Raw genomic sequence first — 6650 nt, 5'->3', positions numbered from 1 at the left:
AGCAAGACGTTTCCATCCACTTTGGGGGCATGACTAGAAGATATTTGTGGCTGATACATTCATAGTTTTGCAGGCTGTGGAAATCAGCTGTGCCAGGAGCTCAAATGGGGAGATACTATGTTTGCCATCTGGAGCCTAAACATGTAAGCACTTTAGTAAAACAGAGGTCAATTTCTTTTTTATATTTTTACTAGGTTACGCTAGTTAATGGGTAAAACATAATTTATATACTCGCCTTTCTTCCTTTCCTTTAAAAGTCTCTTTTTGTTGACGATGAAGCTCTGATTCGTAGCTGTTTGCAAGCTACAGAGATGCATCAGAGTAAAACTTTAACTGACGAGAAAGTTTGACTGTTTCTGTGTTATATAACATTTTCTGTGTGTTGTGTGTGTGTCATAAAACATTTTAAAAACAACCAAAACCATAAATAGTGGCACAATATTGTCGTCTAATATTTTAAAGATCAGTACCCAATAGAAGGTTAGAAAATCTCTTTTATTTACTTTAATATTGGCTAAGCATTTCTTATGCAACCCATATCAAATACACAATCATTTTTAGCATTTCTTTCTTTCTTTCTTTTTTTTTACAAGGTGAAAGAACAAATCCTTTGCAACTGTTTGGAGAAAAATATATCCTTTAGGGTTTGATGTTGAGAAAGCAAATTGTTAAAAGTTGTCAGACTTGAAACAATATTTGCTTCCTTATTTAACCAAAGTTAAGGAAAAGACTTAGTTCTCTTAAAAGTGTGAAGTCTTGATTTTCTTAAACAACCAAGGACATGATAAAGTCAGCATAAAGTACAAGAAGCTATTTTGATAAAACACAGAACTTTTGCTTTTTTTTATAATACTGATTATTTAGAAAAACTTTTTACAAACTTTTATCAAAAATAGAGTAATAATTTAAGAAAACTTTTCACTTTAATAGCGTGAAAACTAGATGTCAGTTTGCATCAATATATTCTTTGATACTAAGGCTTTAAAAAGATTTTATAGACTCATTAAATCTTATCCAACTTTGACTACAAGAAATAAATGTTCTTTTCCATGAACTTTCTGCAACTTTCTATGTCTATTCAGGTTGCAGCCAAGAAATTAAGATTTAAGTGATGATTATGATTACTGAATCATTATACAGATATTCCCTTTTACTTTCTGGTATATTAGAGTAGACAGAGGGAAATACCTGAAATCTCTGAACTGTAATCTAGCTGCCTTGAGCTCTGATAATGATTATATAGTCTTTATCTTGCCCCTTTGTGATTGTAAAATCCTCGTGACAGACCTTTACTTGTATCCATTTTTATCTGATTTTCCATTTAAAGTCTTGAGATCACTAAAAACAGCCCTTAATATTTATTAATTAAGAGCCTTGGGTCACCCCAGAAGTAACCCACCCCAGTTCCAAAGTTATCTTGATAACCAAAACTGGATTTAACTAAAATGGGCCTACCTGACATGCAGAGTAGCTTAGACTTTAACCTATAAGTGACTTATACTTCATTATAATACTAAAAATCACACTTATCACCATATTAAGGGCCACCATTTTCTCACATACATTCTATGATGAAGCATGCAATTAATTTGTACATGGTCAATAATTAGATGATCTCTAATTACATTAACTGGGGGCATTGTTCTCATTATCAATACTATTATATATTATCATACATAACCTGCCTGTTTTTTAAAATTCTATAAAAGTATTAGAATTACTGCAGTTTGGGGAGACTTTTTTGGGCTGATAGGCCATCTGATATCCTGATTCCCACCTATCAATAAATTCTTTTTCTTTTTGAAAGCTTTGTGTCTCAGGAATTGGTTATTTGAGCGCATTGGGCAGAGAATAATCATCTTTGTCCTGTAACAAGGTTTTGTTTTGCATATTCTTCTTTCTTATTTTTTTAAACATTTCTTTATGGTGAAATATAACACATATACAGAAAAATGATATATTTTTTTCTTGTTTTGTAACAGTCAGTCACGTAGGACAAAATTACTCTCTCTTTTCTTTAATAAAAGCACATCCTATAACCCTGACATACTTAAGTTACCAGAATGATTCTGGAAACTGTTTCTTACAGCATACAATTACCATTAAAATTAAACTTGTTAGAATAATGCTAAATATTTAAAACACTTTAGTTAATGCACTGTTGAAAGAGTGATATACAATCTTTAACAAGAATTGATGGCACTGTCTCCTAAAAAAACAAACGAACAGTGGTTTAATTTTATGTGAATTTTTAAGTCCATAAAGATATTTTGTTTTTACAGTTTTGTAAAATCCTTTAGGGGCATGCTAGCTTTATGTATATGCCCACTACTATAGGACACTAAACAAGGGTGAAGCTGGGAACAAGCTTTACAATCTTGTATTACAGTTATTAAATCAGACTATTTGAGAGGGATTCCTAACTTTTGTTCTCCTTCATGCCTATTCTTTTTATGTGATTATAAGACAGCTTCCTCAGCAGGTGTGGGACATACTAGACAGATACAGTCTAGAGCATTTGCTTCTTGGTTACCAGGAGGAGAGGTTTTTCCCAGTTTAATTGATTCCTTGGCAGAGTATTTCCTCACAATTACAGTTTCACTTACTGACTAAAAAGGGCTCTTAAAGGGACTTTGCATTGGTTTGACAATTTGCATTTTTGCTAATTCTTTAATTGTATTGGTATTACTCGATGTCCGCTCAGGAATTCTAGGCTTTTGGATCCCAATTTTTTTTGGCTAAGATAGCTCTAATTTTTTACCGGGCCTCTTTATTTTTTTTTACTTTTTAATTTTAGGAACTGACAGGCAAGCACCTACATATCTTTATCTTTCTTATCTAGCTATTCTCACAAACTTCTCACTAAAGCAGAGGTGGAAATCTGCATGTTCCTTTCTAGCTGTAACTTGTCTTTCAATTTGCTAATTTCCCTCTCTTCTATGAGATAGCTGACTGTGGCAGACTGTACTACACATAACAGCCAGCTGACTGCAGTGGCTGTGCCTCTGCTATCTTTACTAAGTTTCATAAATTTTTTGTCTTTGTAACATGTGCTCTATTCCCTCAGACATTTTCCAGGTGTTCCCTTATTCACAGGGAGGTTTGTAACGGTTAAGCAATTGGGTGACTCCTCATTTTAGCATTCCTTATTTGCTTGTATATATGCAGAACTGTGAATTCTCCTTTGAAATGATTGAAACATCTGTTTCATTAACTCATTAATAATTCAGTCTTTGACATGTGTTCATATTATCTTTGTATGGGGTCGTGATTTTCCCTTTAAAATAATATCCTCTAACAATTAACTTGTACTTATTGATGTTCACTTTTTTAGTGATCCAAAGATGGAGTCCATAATAAAGCTTGACCCTTGTCTTCTTAAATCTGGCTCTCTTAAAAGGGAACTCTAGAGTAAAGCATACATCTTTTCTTACCCCTTTTACCCAATTTCCACAGGGAGGTGTCCTTGAAGGTAATGAGGATTTATAATGCAGGAAATGTAGAAGGTATGGGAGGAGGAAATGAGATGCAATAGAAAAATAAAAGATTAACTTAGCCTGGGAAGGAACTTGTTTTAGTTTGCTAATGCTAGCGGAAATTTACTGGCTTTTATAAAGGGAATTTATTTAGTTACAAATTTAGTTCTTTGGAGAAAAGACAGGTAGATTTCACCTGAGTTCCTCTGTCACATGCGAAAGCACATGGCAACATCTGCTGGACTTCTCTCTGGGGTTCTGGGTTCAAATGGCTTTCCCCAGGGCAGTTCCTTTATGCATCTCCAAACATCTGGGTCTGAGCTGCTCTGAGCTCTGAGCTGCATTGAGCTAGGCTACTCTGAGCTCTCTCTTGACCTCTATCTTTTTTTTTTTAGTGGATCAACAATTTATTCAGTATTATAGATGGCATATGGCCCTATGCATACCTATGCAGGGAATGATATGATAATTATTTGTTGTGTAATTCTGCCCATTAGTTACACTTAAGCCAAGAATTTGATATAAATTCCATTCAGTTGTAGCACATAGTTCCATGTGATTCAATCAACAAAAAGATAGGTAGACAACATCAAGCTTTTTTCCTTTTTCATTCTTTCTTTTTTTAAAAGAACAGCTCAATGATTTGGGGGTTGGTTAGTACAATACAGAGAACCTAAGGGGAAAAGTACAAAATGACATGTAACACCAATGCCAGTACTAATCACTTAGGGTTACAACTAAGGATAAATTAATTTTTGTGTAACTCACTTTTCTTTAGAACATAAATCAAAACCATTAACTTGAATTTGAGGTATATGCACAACATGTACACAGCTTTATGCAAAATATTTTTCGTACATAACACCCCACATTAAAATTTTGGAAACTGAATAACTGCTGATTTATATTTTGACTTAATAGAACAAGAAGACAACAATATTCAACTAGGGAGGTTTATACTCATAATGAAGCTCTTAAAATTAGCAACATCTTTTTCTCCCTTTATACTTACCGCAGGCTACGCAATGTCCTGAGAGGGTTCAATACGAGAAAAACGTCAGTTACAGCTTTAAGACCTCACTTTGGAAGGAACTAAAGAGAAAGCAAATTGGAAGGAGAGACTTAGTCTTTATTTTCAAATAAGTGGTCTTAACTTTTCTTCTTATAGAAAAAGTTTAAATCAGTTTATTATAAATATATCTAAACCATTAATTTTTGCAGCTTTCAGGAAAAGTCTAGCGCTTCATTTATATAAAGTCTATGAGAAGAGGTCAGTAGAGGTCATTTAATCTTAAATCATGACATCATTCCTTCAAGTCCTTTACAATCCCTCATCTGCAAGAGCACAGCATGCCTGGATATGCCACTGGTGATCTTTAATAGAAGACTAAAGAGTTTAAAGGAAAAAAAAGTTTTTTTTCTGAAAACTGGGAGATTTCTGCTACACTCACACATTCTTTAATGTCTCAGTTGTTAGCAAAATCAACAATCCAGCTTTTCTTAGGTCTTCCTGCACTAACGTTTTACACAGTTCTTCTCTAGTTACAGAAATCCTTTCTCTGTCTGTGCTGTCCACAACAACTATTACAAACTCAGTGTTAGTACAGTAAGTGTTCCAGGAAGAATGAAAAGATACCTGGCCACCCATATCCCACATTAGGAAACGTGTATTGTTAACAGCTATCTCTTCTACATTACTTCCTATGGTAGGGGATGTATGTACAATTTCATTCATAGTAAACTGGTAAAGGATGGTAGTTTTCCCTGCATTATCCAGCCCAACCGTGATAACTTTGTGCTTCTGGTGATTGAACAGTCTCCATATCTTGGTGAAGAGGATTCCCATTCTTGGGCAGTGGATCCCCCTGGAGCCACCCAGGTCTCCTGGCCTCCGCGGGCTCAGGTTGAAGGGGAAGCTAGGGACAAGTCAGAGCCTGCCCCCCGACTGTGGCTGCGCCCTCCTTTGCCGCCAGCTTGCTTCCCGGAAGCGGAGGTAGGCTGAAGCCCAGTCCGCCCTGCCGTGGGTGAGGGCGCGCCACTGCAGCCACAGCGCCTGCCTGCATCGCGGACACCGCCGCAGTGTTTTCTGCGATGAGCCTTTGGGGCCACATCCTCCCCCCCGCCCACAGGTCGCTCTAACCTCTCTTTTAAGCTTCCAGCTAATTAAATGTCACTCATTGTGAAAGGCACTCCCCTTAGCCACCCGGAAATGTAATCAGCCATAGATAAATTTCACATACCCATGTGTTAAGTCCAGAGCCACAGAACCACTGTGTACCATCACCTGGTCAAGTTGACACCTGAACCTAACTACCATGGACTGTATCACTTTTCCTCTTTATTCCTCTTCCAGCACATGCAGACAGCTCAAGGTTGTCCTCTGAGCTCTGAGATAAACCTCTTTCTCTATTGCCAATGACCTTGCCCACATTTTCATTCTCTTATCCTCCTGTCATTTCCAGTTCAACAGGTCTAATGCTATATATCATGTTTCCTACCAGTCCAGTACCATTTCTGGACTTCACTGTTTCTGATTAAATCTATAGCTCATATTCTCTCAAAATCTGGAAGCCCTCCCTGATAATCATAAAACCTTTTCTGTTTCTGTTTCTTTCTTTCTTTCTTTTTTTTGATTTACTTTTTTTGCTCTATTCATTTGGTTTGGAATTTATTAAACTACCACAAATGAGATGCTTTAACATTTTACAGAACATGGGGAAAAACACCATTTCCAGAAATATATCATTTTAAATTGTTTGATTGATATGCAGTCATCCATACTTATAAATATTAAGTGACCTGGAATCAAGACAAACCCAAAGAGCTTTGTGCCTGTGCCACTTTAGTTGGGTTCTATGTAGACTTGTTTTTTACTGAACCACAACTTGGCTTAATCTCATCAATCTATACTGTTTCTGATACTCAGTTGGCTTTCAGTAGTCACTCTGACTCTTAAAAAGATTCCTAAGAAAGAATTCCTTATGTTATTAAGGATATTGTTCACTATACCACATGCTAGACCATGCAATAGCCTCTTGAAGAAAATTTTCTGGAGATATTTTCTATTAGGCCTTAGTTCCAGGAATAGCTATACTTTTCCTGACTACTGGTTTGCTTTTTTTGTAATACTTTGTGATAGCTAGTGCTTCTCACTTTGCTTCAGCTGCCAAGACT

General features: G+C 36.0%; 1 pseudogene; it reads right to left on the bottom strand.

Annotated features, from left to right (window-relative positions):
- Positions 1-4757: 4757 nt before the first annotated feature.
- LOC143687785 (ADP-ribosylation factor-like protein 5A) lies at positions 4758-5322 on the bottom strand (annotated as a pseudogene).
- Between the last annotated feature and the right edge of the window lie 1328 nt (positions 5323-6650).

This window comes from Tamandua tetradactyla, chromosome 1, assembly GCF_023851605.1.
Source record: "Tamandua tetradactyla isolate mTamTet1 chromosome 1, mTamTet1.pri, whole genome shotgun sequence".
Classification (NCBI taxonomy): Eukaryota; Metazoa; Chordata; class Mammalia; order Pilosa; family Myrmecophagidae; genus Tamandua; species Tamandua tetradactyla.
The sequence above is the reverse complement of the archived record's forward strand: the minus strand, read 5'-3'. Positions and strand labels throughout refer to the sequence as shown.